Consider the following 18,044-nt stretch of genomic DNA (forward strand, 5'->3'; position numbering starts at 1 on the left):
TTGCACGCTTGGTAAAGGGCGTGAGAGTTCTTTGATAAGAATGAGAGCAATAACAACAACGGGTAACACAGACACATATACCGAAACGTATACCACTTCTCTTCGTTTAGGCAAATCGTGCAACTTTCATTGGAATAAGCAACTTTTACATCAACGCGTGATAAAGTGTCAGGGTAGGAACAAAAAAAAACATACAATTGATAACTTCTACCCGGTAGGAGGGTTTCTGAAATAAAAAAAATAAGGTTGAAGGTAAATGTCGTAAACTGTTGGCAGTTTTTTTTATACAAATTGTGCCGGTTTGACACATCCATCGCCAAATGTAGTAAAAAATCCTTTTTGTATAGTAAAAAAAAAAACATTCAAAAACAAAACTAAATACAACCTTCAGTCAGAATAATATTACAAAGTGAATGTTACACGCAGGATGGCCGACACTATCCTCTTCAAGCAAAACTACTCGCTCATGTTGTATGTGAATGTTTTGTGACAAACTGGTTAATTTCTGGCCTGATTCTATAGGGACCGAAAGCAAATTTGATGAAAGAATAAACTCCGGTGTGTGCGTTTGCTGGCCCAGATACTGCCCAGGTCTTGGGAGCAATGTTGACTTCAGCATGATGTTGATTTTCAACTTAATTTTCTCGGAGCGTAGAAAAGCTTCTACGGAAATAGGAAGCATTCGTGTGAGGTTAGCACATCAGCACATTTTGTTTTATCACCTTCAAGACACGGTACAGTCTAATTTTGCTAGGAACGGTTATTGTTGGTTCAATGAGTTTGACGGATCGGGTTTTCCTCCACTTGTGGGTGGAAGTCGATCTAATGTGCTAGTTAACGCGTAGTTGTTTGTAATAATTTGTGTAATATCTTATGGAAGCTATTAGTACTAATGAAGCGAAACATTTACATGTCTTGATGCAGAGATCGTGCAGTAGATCTAAACGAATTGAATAATTGTTAAAAGTTAACAGTCCCTTGCAGTATTGTTGTAAGTTTTCGTTAAATGGTAATTCTATTTCTTGTTGTGTTCATTCGAATTTCGAAACATAAATCGCAAACGTAAAGGAAAAGGTTGAAGTTTAGTAGAATTCGTATACCATAGTAATCGGAAAATTCCATAGAAGTGGGAATTTTCGCTATGCTCATGTTTGAGCGATTACTCACGAACCGACAGCATAAAAAAGTGTTTAAGCATAAGCGAAAAATTACCTATAATAGCTCTGCTTCCTCATAAATGATACCTTTCTGCGATTTAACTTTCCGCGCGAATAAGCAACACAATTTAGGCAACACACTACGCGGTAAACCCGCTTCAGTTTGTATTTTTCATAACCCTTGCCCACCGCCAAACCCTGCGGTGCTGATGGCGCTGGTAGCAGCGTTCCAAGCGCACCGGCACCGGCAGCTTGCGTCATCGCCCACCTACGGCCGGTGACTGGTTCAGCCGCTCGGTCCTGCCGGACAGCTCTGCCTGGCGGTGAGCCTAGACATGAAATATTCACCAGAACTGGGGCCCGGGCCCTGCTCCGGTCTCTCGGTCCGGTTGCGCGCAAATCTCTACAAAAACTTACTGCCCTGACCTCCGGCAGGCGATCCGCTCTGCATCGATTTTTCTGCTCACCGGTTCTCAGTACACACGGTGCGAGAACGCACGGATCCCTAGATCCGGCCACCGAGTCACCGGCGTGGTATTGTCGAGCAGGAGCGAACGGCCCAGCGAAACAAATCCCGAGCGTGTCGTACGGCGTGTTGGGGTTAATTCGGCACGATAAACAGAGCCGTTCGCCGTCGTGCTGGAGAGCGGCGATGCACGGCCGGGCGGAGAGTTGTGTGCACGAAAATGTGGAAACAACTCCACCCGCTTACCCATTCCATCAACTGGTGCGAGTGTGTTGTCAGTGAGGTTCTCGGCCGTGATGAATCCCGTACGGAAGTTTCGTCCAGTTCGCTTTGATGCTGGTTGATAAAAGAGAACGCACACCAAACGGGCGATACCGGCTGGAAACAATCGAAGACATGCCAGCTAAACGCAGCACAGTAGCAGAGAAATGAGGGGATTGTTGCAGAAGAAAAACACACGTGAGAAGTGGTTGACCGCGAGAGTGAGAGTGGTTGCCCAATGTTGCATTCTCACGTGCAACGCATGTTCTAGGTGTAATGCTTCCCTCCTGTTGTGGTCGATGGTCAGTTCCAAAGCACCAGCTGGTCCGAGATGATGCGCTCAATGTGGAGACTTTCACTCACTCCTTGTTACGAAGTTGCTCAGAGCGGGGAGCTCAGGAGCTCACCGATGACAGCTGAGAGGACATTCCATCACAGTGGCTGATGATTTTATGCATCCTTGTTCAACAGTCGTTGAGTCTGGGCGCGGTTTGACATGTGTGGAAAAAAAAGGCACCGATGCATCCGTCCAGATACTAACAGCCGCTGTATTATGCTGGCGATCGCTACATCTCGTTAGTAGCCATTATTGTTTATAAGATAAGAATTTCCTAAAACTTTTAGCTTTCCCGCACGCATTTTGCCCTCTGTGGATGTGTAGGACTAGAAATGCTTTCCAGAAACATGAACTCTACCATTTCTCTCGCACACGAACCAACGATTTCACGACCAATAATCATCATCGAACCTCTCCAGCATGCTCATATGTGAGTGTGTATGTGTGTGTGGGATTGTGAGTACCGAAACCATCCCAGCTGCTTCCACGCGTGAGTGCTCCCGGAAAATGACAGCTCCTGCACACAACACCTTCGCGCGCAGTGCGCACGCGCAATGGAAAACGAAACGAGCCCGACCAAAACGGTGGCCCAATTTTCCCTGGGCGAAGGAGCGTGAGTTCGGAATTTTCCGTTCGCAGTGCGTGTGCGTTTTGGGGCACCCGGTCCCGTTCGGTTCGTGGGGGCATCAGTTGGAAATTGACCACGGTCGCGTTCGCTCAACCGTTCTCGCCGCACGCGCACGTGCTCGTACCGGAACCTGGGATAGCCATCCAGTTTTGCCTGCTGGTAAGGTGGATTGTTTTGGGCGTTTGTGTTTTGTTTTGTTGTGTTGTGCTGTTCGTTTTAACACGTTGACTGGTGCACTGCGCCACAAGCGCCATATCACGCTGCTGACTGAGGTGGTGAAATTGTTGGTGCGGGGTGGGTCAAGTGTGAATGTTTTGCTGCGATGCCAGCGACCGAAGATACCGAAGGATACAGTGATGCGGAGGGATAGTGAATCGATGCGACAGTGAGAGCGTTCCCCTCCATCGCTGGAAGGCCCTCGGCCACGGTGTCACAGTTCTGCCGCTTCGAGAAGGAACCGAGCAAAACAAAACCAAAGTGGAAAAGATTCAAGAGCGTGTGTATTGTGGTATTGGGGCAAATCCTTCGGGAAGTTGTCGCCCAACGGAAATTCCCTTGAGGTAGCAGTGCTTCCCGTTCTCCCCCGCCCAGGTGCTAGTGTATGTTGTGGAACGTACCTGTGCGTGTGCTCTTGTGTATGTGTGCGCATTTGTATAGTGGGCGAATGGTTGTGGTGAAGGTAGTGCTCGGCAAATGAGGTTCGCTTGGAATGAGTGTTTCGAGGAGAGTGGAGCACACTCACACTAACGTACCACACACAGTACACACACACACACACGCTCTTGTACACATGGTGCGCTAGTGGGAAAGCAAACTGCAAGGACCTCTCGGGCTGCTGCCAGTACTGAGCTGCCATAGTCAAAGCGTGCAAGGGGCTGTTTCTTCCGTGCGCGTCCATACCCGAGGTGAAAAGCCCACGCGGTGCGAAAGGATTTCAATTGAGCAAAACACGAAGGGCGCAGCATCCCGGTGCCGCGCCACAAAGCACGAGGGACTAGTTTATTTTCTATCAGCGTTACACGGCACGTTTCATTGAGCTGGAGAGGGTGAAGGGTAAGGCGTAGATATACACACGCTCACACAGGAACACGCTACGCCGCTTTCACGTGGATGTCCTTAGTTCCGGGGGACTCTCTTCCCTTCCCTGACCGAGATCGGGGTGTTACTCCCCGAGCAAAGTTTGCAAAAGGTGTCGATGAATAACCGCGAATGTGTGTGTTTATGCGTTTGCTGTGTGTGTGTGTGTGTGCTGCCACCAACCAGCGGTGTGTGTTGTGAGTGAGTGTTGTGTTGAAAAATCGATGCTAATGAATAATTAACTACTCACTCCGCTTGAACCGAGAGCACACCAAGAGCACGCGAGTGTATGTGAATGTGTTTGTGTGTGTAAATGTATGTGTGACAGAAAAGGGAGTAGTAGTAGCAGCAGGCCGTACACGGTTTGCTGCGCCTGGTTTGCTTGGTGTATGGGTTGTATGGTCCACCGTTTGTTAGTTCACCCTTGGTTCGTTGGATGCAGTGGAAAAAATAGTGGAATGACAGATAAGAGAGAGATATATAGAGAGATCGCGTGTGTGTGTGAGAGAGAGAGAGAGAGAGAGAGAGAGAGGGAGGGAGAGTGAGAGCTTGAGATTTTGTGACGAAGAATTTTGTAACCTGGGGCTTGTGGCACAAACGCGTGTGAAAGCATCACAAATGTACGAATCGTGTGCTAAGTAATTTCAACTGTACGTCCCGACGGTTCGCTTACGAAAAGCGAAAAGGGCTAGTGTTGTTGGGGTTGAGAATCGATTCAAACCGAAGGATTGGGCGCAAGTGAGATAGAGAGATTAAGCAGCCGACGCAAATGCTGTTGACGGTGGATTGTGAATTAACCCAAAAGCGCCAAAGCTGTGTGTGCGCGTGTGGAGCGTGAAGCACAACAACGAGATCTAGTGTGGCGTACAACCCTTTTGCGTTGTTTGGACGCATGAGCGGCTGTGTAGTGTATCTGTGTGTGTGTGTATCTGTAGAATTGTTTCCCACAAATGTCGTTTGACGTGTCGAGTAACCGGAGCAGTTACACGCCAAGATGTTAGTTTTGTTTGCCGAACTAACGCATAACCACCGGCGGCAGCATCAGCAGTAGTAGTAGCAGCCGCAGCAGCAGTGAGCAGAAGAATAGCGCACCGGGCCGAAGAGTGAATACTAACTTGGACGATAGGCATCAAAACTCTACCCTGCTACGGTTCCGATGGCGGCACGTTGATGCTAGGTTAGCGGCGGTGAGCTGCGATGCCGAAAAGTGATTCAATTATGCTGGAAATGCTTTTGAATAAATTACAATAAATTTTGCCAGCATCGTTTTTCGGCCGGCACAGACATATTCTAGATGCCACTGTCAGGACGAAATAAGCAAAAAAAACACTGTTTTTACGAGAGAAAGAGCATGGGAAAAGGAAACAAGGATCCCCGTGTGCACGGTGTTATTGTTGATTCCTGTGTGCGTTGGTCGGATCGGCTGGCGGAGGTGATTGTTTCTTTTTTCGTTAGTTCTATCTTGGCTAGAAGATTAAGATTTTCTGCTTTGGTATCCTACTAGAATGTTTCGTGTTTGGATTTCCGAGATGAAACATTGTCTGCGTAAGCAAGCTGCGCTTAAGAAAAAATCCCTTACATTTTGTAATGCAGGTCGCTTGAGAGATAACCTTCTAATTATTAGTTTCTGTAGACGAGACGTTTGGAATGAACCCATCACAGTGAAGCTGAAATTTTTTAGACGAATGTGCCGACGGGTTTCAGATATTCTGTCGTTAAAACTATATGCTCTTGATGTGTTCATAAACACTCCATAAATAGTGAATTTTAAGCGATAAACGCAGCGCTTCATATTGCTATTTAAACATGCTTTTACTCTTTTTTTGCTCCAGGTGCGTGTTGATTTTTCATTTCCCGTTTCACACACACCGAGCTTGATTGAATAACGATCGAAATGAATCATCCATTTGGCGTGGATGAGGTGACACAACCGAGGCTCACACACACACACACAAACAAAAAGAAGGTGTTGGGTGAGTTAAAGCTTACAGAAAGCGTACAAAAAAGCACACCCAACAACCTAATAGTATTCGGACCAGGGAAAGGATATTATCATCATCAACATCAGCAGCAGCAGTCGCAACATTCGCACCAGCAGGATGGTGTGGTTTTCCAACTTTTCCTACCGCCACTGTCTTCCATTACACGACCAACCACCCTGCATTGCTTAACATAAGCCATCTTACCCCGAGTTGGTGGGGAGACTAGATTCATCTGCTTTTGGTTGTCTTTGCCCCTGCAGGGAGTTAAAGATAGAGAGAGAGCGAGCGGAAAAAAACGGTACAAACGGGAAAGAACACAACACAAAAAAATAGCCCTTGGGCCCACTACCTTCGTTTTTGTCAGTCTGTCCCGTGTTTCGTTCACTTCTTGATAAACATGGGCAAGAGATTAGGGCCATGCCTTTGACATGTTTGTGACATGGAATCGTGAAAAAGCCTAGGATGGATTCCGGTTTCTTGTACGGTTCGTTGTTTTTTCTTGGGTTTTACTCTTCTCATTCCCATCTCGTTGCCAGTACTGCGACCATTGGGGACGGGCTGAGCAAGAGAACGCAAAAAAAATAACATGGCAAGAAACCAAATTGAAGAGAAACCGCACAAATACGAGAGACAAAAAATCCATTAATTCCTACTACATCGAAAACAGATCAACCTGAGCGTGCGGCACAGCACAAGTTGGGAAACGATGCCCCGTCGGTGGAACTTAATTGTATTCTTGTTGGAATTTTCTTGCCCTCGATGCGATGGGAAACACCGTCTTACCGGAAAGTGTCTTGAAGCCCCCACGGGGCTGTGGACCGGTCAAAAGCAGAGTAAAACAATTCAGTCACGTAGAAGCGAAAACAATGGGGTAAAATATCATCACCCTTAGGAGGAGGATGTGGAGAGAGAGAGAGATAAAAAAAACAAACATCCTCAACCCATAATTGGCAACAATGAGGTTTGGAGGGTGGCCGCCGCTTTTTTGCTGCTGCTGCTGCCATGCTCCTGCTGTTGTTCTTAACCGATCCCTTTCGGGGCTGGCAAATAAAGTTGCAGCAGCAAAAAAAATAATCGGCGTACAACTTCGTCAATGATATTACGCTTGGCTCGTGCACGCAGCACAGGGGCGTTGTTCTGCTTGCCCGGTTGGAACTGCATTAAGTTTTCTCAATTATTCGCACAACTTTCGGCGCGGATAAGATTAAGTTCACTCATAAATAAACAGTTTAGTCCAGCAGGGTTCAGCAAAGCATTCTTGGCAGGAGCTAAACAGCAAAAAAGATGCACCCGTTGGTGCGAGCAAAGGATTCCACTCCTTCTGGGTTGGTTGCCGCGTTGATACACAATCACAGCGAACTGATTTTCTGACCCGTTTCGATGGCTATATTACGCGCGGAGAGTTGCGCCACCGCCTCTAATATTGTCGCGCACATTTCGCGTCGTGCGGTCGCTTCAAGTGATGGATGAGATGAAAAATTAATCCACGTTGACGAGGCACTGACGCGAACCCGGACGACGGCTGGTGCGATCAAGCAAAACCCCGGGCTTACAGCTTTTTTTTGTTGTTATTTTGACTAACCGTTTCTAACACCGCACATGACCCGGAGGGAAGGATTTTCAAAGGCAAACGGAGCGATGGAAACGACACCAACGACAATGCGAGTGGGCGGCCATCATATTGGCCATGTGTGTGTGTGTGTGTGTGTGTGTTTGTGTAGGAGTGTTGCGCTTTTTTCCCGTGCCTACTTTGCCATACTTGCCATAGTAGGGTAGGGGAAAACTGTAACAACCAACTCTACCAGCGTGACTCCTAATGTGAATAAATGAAACTGAGCGAAATGGTTGATCCTGGCTGATGCTGCTGCTGCCTCTGCTACCGGCGTGATGAATTTGTTGATGGGCGTAAGCCAACATTCATGGATTCACACACGCATGCTAAAAGCTGGCATTCGTGGAACTCTTTGGGCTCGTGTGATGCATCAAATGGAAGATTTAATCCTTTCGGTTTCATGGCAATCACTCTTCCCACCCAGGTGTGGTGTGAAAATGCGATCAGTGTCATTTGTTTTGGTGTTTTGTTTTTGTTTTCTGTGCTTCCGTGACACGTGTGACACGACCTGCCAGCTTTAAGGTTCACTTTTACATCCCCCTCCTCCTTCCCCACAGGTGCAGGTGCAAACTACTGCCACAAGAATGATACCGCAACCGCCAGAGTGCGCCACACAGTGAGTGCAGACTGTCCAGCCGGACTTCGAAGCCCAACACATCAAAGGTGAAGAGTGAATATTCTATGCAGAGTTTTGCATGAGGCGCAGGTGTGCATAATCGGTGGGGCCGAAGTTCGGTCGAAAATGGAATAAGCAGTGCAAAACGGTACCTGTCGCCCGAATCAGCCCCGGAACTCACAGGCCACGGTGTGCCGAAAAGGTGTGCACGAATCATTTTATCCCAGCTCGCTACATCAAACCTTGTGCTTTGATCCCGCGTTTGAAACCGTGCACCGCGTACAAGCGGGAACGATCTGCCAAAACAAGCTCCGGTGGCTCCGGAAGGCTCCCGGGGTGGAACGATTTTCCCGCGAAAGCGGGGCAAAAACGCCCTCTCCGAGCATCGAGCCGAGTGTGTATGTGTGTGTATATGTGTGTGTGTGTTTGTGGTGATCCTAGCCGACGCCTTTCGGCTTGTGCACAGAATCCGCCATCATCAAACTGGTAAGCTCTCTCTCATTTGATCTTTCTCTCTCTCTCTCTCTCTCTCTCTCTCTCTCTTGCACGCATTCTCTATCAGCACTCTCGTGCTTGATTTTCTGCCGCACTTTTTATTGCACTTTCGTTGTACCGTTCGCCATCCTCACCAATCTCTCCGCCATCTTACCAATTCCGTTTGCCCTGACCACCCTCTCCGCCATCCAGCAAAAACCTGTTTTACCCACGCGTTGAGGATGTAAACATAAGAAACACATTCCGCCCATTAACCAGCGGCATAAAGCATACGCATTTGCGAGATTGAGTTTCTCCTAAGGTTTGAGGATGTGGGCCCCACCCATGTACCAGTACCTGATGGTGCCGATGGGGATCCTCCCCCCGGGGAGGTTGTATGGAATACGAGGGGGTGAAGCGGAGACGTAAGGTCATTACCGAAGTAGCGCTAGCCTTGCAACAAAACTTCACCATTAATGGTTTTGCGATGCTCGCGAGACTCCAACCCCGTGCCCCGAGCGTGTCCAACTCGCACCTGGCGTTGGTTGTGCCGAAGGGGCGCCCGCTTTATTCATGGTAAGCGGTTTGGGCTTTTTCGCTCGTGTCTGCTCGTGGCGCGGGTATTTCGCATTAGCACGTGGATGGACTTCATGAATTTTGAACTAGGAAAAATGGTTCCATGCCGCTGACCGCGTTTCGCGTGAAGTACTGGGCGGCTCCATCGCTGCTGATGTATGATGACGTGTGCTTGAAGGGTGAGTTCAAGCTAAAGCTTAAGCGGGAGATGCGTCAGTATTGGGGTGATGTAATAACAAAAAAAGCCAACAGTGTACAGTAGCACTAACATCACATTATACGGTAATTATACGGTATTTTCTCGATCCGAAGTATTCTGCTTTGCTGCTACTGGAACGGTGGATTTTTGTTTGCAACTTGCAGGGGTTTAAATACGTACTTCTTTCAATCAATGTGCCCGTTTAATTGCTTTGCCAGATTTTACTGTCAATGGTTTCCATTTCAGACGGCTCCAGCCAACCATTCGGAGCCGCAACATTACACCGGTATCAGGGTAAATAATGAGACTTGTGTTAATTAAACATAAAGATTTCCAGCCAATTAAATATTTCACCGGTTTGGGAGAAATTTGATCTTTTAATTGAATTGCTTCAATCGCTCGGCGTAAACAGTGCAGAAACCAAAAAAGAAAGAAGTACAAAAAAAATCATTAAGCATGCAAAAAGAATGCAAAAGCGATGTAATTGGGAGAAGCGTACGTTTTCGCGTGTACGGTCGTGCGTCCCCAACGCTGGGGGCAATGTGGATAGGTGGAGAATGCGGCATCGATTGAAGCCGCTGGATCCTTGCTTACACGCTGAAAGCAGGGAGAAGCGCGTATTACGGCTGAAACGTTTCGATGGCAATTAGTTCATTTGCAATTTAAAACGTTTCCCTCTCTCGCACATTGTCAAATGGTTCGCGACGTTCCTTTCGTTTGTAACAGAAGCGGTGAAAACGGGGAACTCTAAAGTGGTATTGCACAGCACAAACCTTTTCACAAATAATTGAAGATAAATAGCATTTGCTAGTAATATAGAAAATGAGCCCAGCTTTAGGTAGCAAAAGAAAGTAAGTTTTCATGTGATAGGATTGTTGTGATTTGTCAACTATTTGCAATCAATTTGTTATTATTTCGCTTAGCTCAATTGCCGTTAACCCAAATGTAGTGCATGAGTGTTCCGATATAAAAAAATAAAGTGTAAAAGTTAAACCAACAGCAAGGAAGTAAATCATGTCGAACGAAACGGCTTAACAAATGTTGTTAAGGATTAATAAATGCTGTATTTTGTTGGGGAAGAATTAATTTCGTTTCGCAATCGCAAAGCCCGCCTAAGCGGTCGCTTGATTGATGTTGTTAGGAAATAAACGACAACATGCACAACGACGACAACAACAAAAAAGTGGAAGAAAAAGTAATAAAAAAATCCTCCCCTGTAAGCCTCCGTTAGCGAATGGTTGGGGAAAGGCCACCACAAAAAACCCCCAACAACCTCTGACTCAACCAAGGAAAGGACTTGTGTGTATGTATATGTGTGTGTGTGTGTGCTCTGTACGGGGTGATGCTTTGCAAATTCTAACCAAACACTGCAGTAATCCTTGATCAACCTGTCGCCGGGAAAGATGGTCGCCCTTTTTCAAACCCCGTGTCGACCGATGGCGGCAAAGCATCTCTGCGCGCACATGAAATCCTTGGACCCTTTTGTACGGTCTCCGTCCCCGACACGGTGTTGACGGAGGTGGAGCATTTTTTTGTGTGTTTTTCTGTACTGGTGGTGCTGTGTGCGTGTGTGTGTGTGCTGGCGTGTATCTGCTGCAGGGGAAAGAAAATTGAATCGTTAATTAATTTCCCCGCCCCGGCTTGTGTACGGCCTACGCTACTGCGGGAGTTTGACGCGAGCGTTCGTGTTCACCACCGTTGTCGATCGCTCTCGCCTTGGTGTTGTTGTTTTTACTGCTGCTGTTGTCGTCGAATGTGCTTGAAAGCGAAAAGCCTCGGTCCTCGAAATTGCTAGGCTGGATGTGAAAAGAAAACCAAACACCCCAGCCCCCCTTTTTGTGCCGCGCCCCACTGCTCCCGGAGCTTGGGGGTGCCGGTGTTCGTTTGGATAGCCTTCCGAACCTTCCGATGCATTCTATCGGTTAGCAGTTAGCGCTCCTCGGCCGGCGCATGGGCGACGGTTGTTTGTTTCTCCCTAGATGGTTTATTATTTTTACCCAAACCCCTCCCCATGCTCGCATTGGTTGGAAGGGAGGACAGCCAGCGCACCTTCGGCTCGATACGGTTCGTTTTGTGTTGTACCGGAGGCTCTGAACGAGGGAGGGTGTTCAATTTTCCCTGCTCTTCCTTTGGCTGTAAGCGAAGGCTATGCGAATGGGTTTTGTCAGGCTACGTACAACCGATGTTTATAGGTCATGCTAAATTTATTAAATAAAAATGCTCCCATCCACTAATGATTGGGAAATTGATCGATTTGGTGCTGTACGGTACCGGACCCGTTGTTCGCACAATGCCCGTTGGGTGGGTGGTTAAATATGTAAATAGCTACGATAAGACAAAAAATAGTTGTTGTTTACATAAATATACAAAAATAGAATCAACCTTTATCTCAATTCCCACACCGTCTTTTGATGAGTCCGTTTGTTCTGTTTTGTTAAAGCACTCTCCTTGCCCTTGTTTCTCTGAAACTCCGCTCCGCTTGCTTGTAATTAATAGTTTCGGCACCGCTATTTTGCCTAACTGCTGCTTTGTGGGATAACGTTTCTGGGGCGAAAGGATCCGCGGGGAAAGGGCGGGGGGGGGGAGGGCTAACGAGAACTGCTTTGCCGTGCCTACAGGCACTTCGATTTACGGTGAAATTGAATTCGGAATTTAATTAATGTGTCATGAAAGAAGGATCGCGCAAGGTATTGCGCAAGCGAGCAATTCAATGCCCGCTCAGCCCAGCCCATCGGCGGGGGTACGTTGGTGGTGGCTGGTGGCGAGAAGGTGGTGTTGGGCGCTTCAAACGATCTTATTAACGCCTCAGGTATCTGGAAAATTATAGTTTCGCAGCGTGAGCCAAGCCCGCTTTCGATAGTGTTTTCACGAGCGGGAGGCAAAATTGTGTGTCGTTCTTCCGTGCAAACGCTTCGTTTGATGTTGAGCTTAGCAATTTGAATGAAGCAAAACGTTTGCTATGGCGCATTCTGACAATTGTAACCATTCAGACTGTACGCTCGATAGTGAAACAGAGTGAGAGCGATTGGAATTGTTTGGAGTTCGGAGGTAAAGTTTGATTAAAGCCATGGTAATGAATGACGATTAAAATGGATCATCAAGGGTGGGCGTTCATTGGTTGCAAAAAAAGCGGTAAACTAAAATTAAAATTCAAGAGAACTAAAAGCCTGCTAAATTGGTAAATGAGCGATGGGTGAAAATTAAAGCAAGAAAGCAAATAGAACACAATGAGCTTGTAGTGAAAATGGTGTTTTGTGTGTCTATTGATTTAGGAATGTACGAGTTTGTTGTCCACACATATGAACCGAAAAAAGAATCAACTTTTTATTGAGATGGAGGCACATTTTAAGAATCGACTGGATCTATCTTTTGTGCAGGCATAAGTTTAGCTTAGTGGTACATAAGTTTAGCTTTCCTTTTTCTGATCAACTCTATTGCTGTTTTCAGAGTTCTAAAAACGATTTTTCGATTGAATTTACATGATTGTTTTGAATTGATGATTGTTTTTGCCTATAGTCAGCCAAGTGGGACACTACATAATACGTAGATTCGCAAAGGTAAATATAATTATCCTTCTTTTAAAACACCGTGGTTGCCATGGTAGCACAACGAAGAATGAATTGAGACCCGAATCCTTCCAACACTACCAATCAACATCAGCAACGTGTAGCCAAGCCTGTTGAACTTGTTTCGGTACAAAAATCGGGATAATTTCAACCATTGTTGATACCTTTCCCGCACGCTTCAAAAGCCGCCTTGTTCACTCCCAGCTCACCGTAAACAACCGAAATAAATTACTTTCCAGCTACACCTCCCCTTCTCGCGCGACTCACCACGTCCACAACGGCAAACCCGCAGCGCTATCAATCCACTTAACCGCAATGCCAATTTTCCCCAGCATTAGCGGAATTCAATTACACAGCAAACACACTCGACATCGGATCCGCTTGCGCCGTGTTTTTGGTCGAACCGCGCGTGGAAGGGCCGCCCGCCAAAAATTCAAATGGTTGATAGGGCATTAGTTATAAATGTACAAACCCAAGCTGCCAGTGCTTCCCCTCTCCAGGTAACTAGGCAGGTAAGTTTACACACGACTCGGCCGTGTGGAAGCCCCGGTTCCGTTCCGGCAGTGTGCTACAGTCCGAAATTTGTTTGCTCTTCTGCCTGCACGGCTGCACCCTGCCTCCCCCTAAAACAAAACACATAAAAACAAGTCCAAAGTCCCCTGCGCTGCACTGGCAGAAAAACGGAATCTAATTCAACTTTATCGCATCATTTATTTTGGCGGCCCAATTGAACGACGCGACGCTCGTTATCATTCAAACGTATCTGGGCGATTGGTGGGCTCGGGTCCGGTCCAATTTCACTCCGCTGGAGCATGCTTCACTTTACAGCTTCTCGCTATTGGTGTGTGTTTGTGTGTGTGTGTGTGTGTGGTGCGTGTCTACTTTTTTTACCGCACGAAAACTCGCTGGTTGAACGTTTGTCACGTACCAGCGAGCCCACAAACCGGACCCAAAACCGACAAATAACGCTCGGAAATGTGGTAAAATAATCATGACATAATTAGAGAGCCTTACTGCGGCCTATCATCCCCTTTCGTGCCTCTCCATGCCACCGCGGGGGACGAGCGGAGGGCCGTTTATCATTCGTTGACCAACAAACCTGCAACTGCCGTACCGAACAAGTCTTTAATGGGGGAAATCTCGACCGTTTGTAGACATTCGCGACCGGGCTACGCGCCGGTGAGCTCACCGATGGCGTCCCAAGATAGTGTGTTTACAGACACATTCTCCCATCCCCGGTGTGTTTATTGTGCCCGTAGACTCTTCCACGGAGGTCCCTTTGACGTCCCGACATGGTCGCGCTGTTTGTGTGCTATCTATTAAATGAGCTGATTTCATCACCCACGCGCAAGGGCAAACCGTTACAGACACGTTGGCGAGGGAGGACTCCGGCAGGAAGCATCATTATTATCAAAACCTCTTCCCAACGCCAAACACACACACTCTAAATTTTAAAGCCGTTCAAGCTCATTTGTCCCGCACCTTCGACTGTCGACTTTGCGTGCTCCGTGCCGACACTCGCCGCTGCCACCCCTTTCGCCATCGCTATTGTGTGTGTGCACCAAAGGACTCGTCTGTTTTTCATTCGTAAAATGAAAACGTTTTTTTTCGTTTTGTTTTGTTGCTTTTCACTCCCCTTTTGCTGCCGCTCCATTGCACAGCCAGAAGCGCGGAGTTGTTAAGAAACGGATACGGTTCGTTGCTTTGCGTTGCGCGGAATGATGTGTGGGAGGGATATGGTTATTTCTGTTGTTGTTGTTGTTGCTGCTGCTGGTTTGTTTGTTCACATTTTTATGCTTCGTCCCTTTGCGCCACTTAGGCGCGTGGTGACGCACTGAAAAGCGAATTCACTTGTATGCACACTTGCCGCGCCGCACCGCCGCAAATGCCGAATTGTCCCACGTGCGCAACCGACGGTACCGCGGTTGATGATGATGATGATGATGATGCCCGGTTCCTGTGTGGGGCAGGTGTGAAGGTGTGAAGAATATCTCATCCTTTTCACACGCCACGCCGCATCCCAGCGGGTTGGGGGGACGGGAAGCTGTTTGGCAAGCTGTCTCCCGGGGTAATGAAGATTGTAAGGAATTATGCGCAAGCATAATGCTTGTGTCTGTGCCCGCTGGCACCGCACGGAGGTGCGGAAGCGACCGTTGGGGATTCCGAATGAGCCGTGGCGTGGTAAACAAGTGACTCAAAAAGGATTCATTCTTTCTCTCTCTCTCTCTCTTTGCTAAGGCCGCGTACCGCTCGTTGCTTGTGTCTCGAGCGTGGATAATGGTATGCACGGCCCTGGGAGGCTGACATGGTGATCATATATAACATTTTCTACCCTTCCTGTTCACATTCATCCCTAAAACCATTAGGAGTTTACTAGCGACGGGTGGAACGTGCGGAACCCCGGAGGTAGGAAGATGAAACTGACATAATTTTGTCGGCTGCTAAAGAGTAAAGTTGGTTTGGCGGGTGTGGATCACTCTCATTGTTGGAGCTGGGCAAAGAAAATGTCGTACGGCACTGTGGGACTGCTAGTGAAACAAATAAGGCTTTCTAATGGTTTCTCTTTACATTACTTTACGCTGAAAACATGTTTTGAAACAAAAAAAAAAATGGTCTAGATGATCAGCAAATAATGATGATTCTAATTTTACATCGATATGAGTAAAATGTGTTATTTCCGATAGTTTTAAGCAAAATCGAAAAATCTGAAATACAATGATTAATAATTATAATATCTTATTATATTTGTTATAATAATAATACGACTAATTTTCAATCTAAAAGGAAGAATTTTTATTTTTTTTAATGATTTTACTCATTTGTTATTTGAAGTTTTTCAAAATTTCAAAGGTGTCACCGTAAGCCTTCTCTCTCTCTCTTTCTCTCTATCCCTTTGTTATAGTGTCACAGCATCGAGCCTTATTTATGCGTTGTTATAATGATACACCATACTAAAATTGGGTCAGCTCGGTTAAAGGACGGATTTATCTTTAAAGTTAAAGGCTTCAAGTACAATGTAGAAAGTATAACTACAATGTAAGGTAGAGTAAGTTTGACACACCTGAGCTACCTCCGGTCGAACGTTTTACCTCACCAGTACTCTGGGAAGATTTTTATTCACACAGTTCATGGACCTTCGTTCCATTTACTGCAAATCTTTGTCTATTTGTAGTATTATCATACTTTGCTTCGTCATCGTCCGTACGTACGATTGTCGACAAACGAATAACAAACTGGCGGAGTTCACTGACCACCACAGCGCGAAAACATTCGCGATTTGAAGACTTGGGATGATGTTAAGAGTCATCGTTCGAGGATGTTTCCCCCCCCCCCCTACCCTTCATGATAGTCGCTTTATTTCCTTATATTGTCATAAAAGTGTTTTGCACGCTTTGTCATAACAAGGCGCGACTCTCCTATGCATGGAAGATCGAAGAAAACATGGTACGTTTTGAAGCGCGAATGGTAGTATGAGACACTTTGCTTCTTTTCTCCGCCCCAGGACCGCCGGGAATAGTTGGTTGATTGTGTGGGTGGTTTAAAAAAGCAATGTTTTTAATATAATTTCATCACAACATTGAACAAGTACCCTCGCCAACCAAGGAAACCACAAGGATGTTCAAGTCAATGGCGTGTTTGTGTGCCCTTCCTCGAATCCGGGAAACAGCGTCCTCCGTGTGGAGAGTGGTAGATTTTGTTTTTGCTTATACAAAAGACTTCTTTTTTTTTAAAGAAACGTCGCACCAACGGCACCCTTGATTGAGGCTGCTCAGAGCACGATGGTTTCTTACGAGTGCCGCCTTTAGTTCGATTCAAACCACGCAGAAGCAGGAGGAGGAGGAGAGCATTCGGGATAATAATGACACGCAAGGGAGTTGTTACAAGTGCCACTCGGGCGAGCGAGCAGTTGAGCTCGACGCACACACCAGCACGCGTTTATTTCGGGCCCGTCGCCACTTCGCTCGAGTAGTTGCTTTATTGTGACAATTTTCTTTTATTCCATAGGCAAACCATTTTTCTCGGTAGATGATCCGCCCCATGTTTCCTGCAGCTGCGGCAGCGGTACCGTGTCTGTAGGCTTTGAGTTTTCCCCCGTGTCTCGTCAAAGCGTTGGGTGACAAATTATGGTATAGGGGGCTATTTCTGTGGCTGCCAGCAATTGCTTCTCCTTGGACTGGCACAAAAGCAAAACCTTTATTAGCGTGGCCACATGGATGGAACAACTTCGTGCAAGAAAGCTGTAATTAACCTGCCAATGTGTGCAATCGTGCAATAAAGGCGAATGAAAGTGCTGCAAACATCAAAAGAGGTGTAATAATAGACGTAAAATACTGAAAATGTAAAATGTGTCGAATGTAGCTTTAGTTTGTAAGCCACCATTGGAATTTGTTACCAAAAGACAAAGCCGAAACAGATGGTTTCATGGGATAATGAATACCCTTTTAAGGCTTGTGACATTCACTTCAGTCTAGCTGTAATATTTTTCGCAGTTCATAGCGAATACCTTGCACAGGGGCAGCTTGAAGACTAGACACGAATAAAATGAAAGCCATATTTATCAATGGAACGATGGGGAGATGGAGATTCTATAAACGGTCTGGTTTTCTTACATCTTTGTTGCTGGTGTTCTTTTGTCACCTTACAGCGTCGTATTGAAATCGATATCACGAAAATAAACCAATGTTAGTTGACATGCGTCATTTCAATTGCTTCCATTCATATTGTGATGTGAAATTTGTCTCTCGTTTTCGTTCTTTTTACGTATGCCGACTGATGCTAAATATGCTATCAATTTAGCGTTGATCCATTGATGCTATATTTCGGAAACCGTTGTCGCGATATGACTTGTCTCACTTTTTATTGTTTACTTTAATATTTCAAATAACATTCTTTTGAATGAAATCGATAGATATATGTCCTTCCCAACACGTCCAACGCATGTTTGAAGGCTTCTTACTGTATCTCAAAATAGTGGCACCCTTGCACGATTCTCTCTGACGCGCACCGACGATATTTTATACCTTTACACTCACTGCGCTATCACGTCAAAACCATTCGAAAAAGGGTGCCATCGTCTAGCGATAGTCAAAGAA

General features: G+C 46.4%; 1 protein-coding gene across 6 annotated transcripts in view; it reads left to right on the forward strand.

The window, feature by feature from the left end:
- The first annotated feature begins 2,834 nt into the window (after nucleotides 1-2,834).
- LOC120948803 (serine-rich adhesin for platelets-like) overlaps nucleotides 2,835-18,044 on the forward strand; it is a 188,658-nt gene continuing 173,448 nt past the window's right edge. For 2 of the 6 annotated variants that reach the window (XM_040365520.2, XM_049611243.1), the window contains exons 1-2: nucleotides 2,835-3,008; nucleotides 8,078-8,622. The gene's annotated coding sequence lies outside the window, so the exon portion shown is untranslated. Of the gene's footprint in view, nucleotides 3,009-3,659; nucleotides 3,755-8,077; nucleotides 8,623-18,044 lie in introns of those variants that run through there. The other 4 variants (XM_049611244.1, XM_040365516.2, XM_040365521.2 and 1 more) reach the window with 4 other exon arrangements.

The sequence above is a fragment of the Anopheles coluzzii genome, chromosome 2 (assembly GCF_943734685.1).
Source record: "Anopheles coluzzii chromosome 2, AcolN3, whole genome shotgun sequence".
Lineage (NCBI taxonomy): Eukaryota > Metazoa > Arthropoda > Insecta > Diptera > Culicidae > Anopheles > Anopheles coluzzii.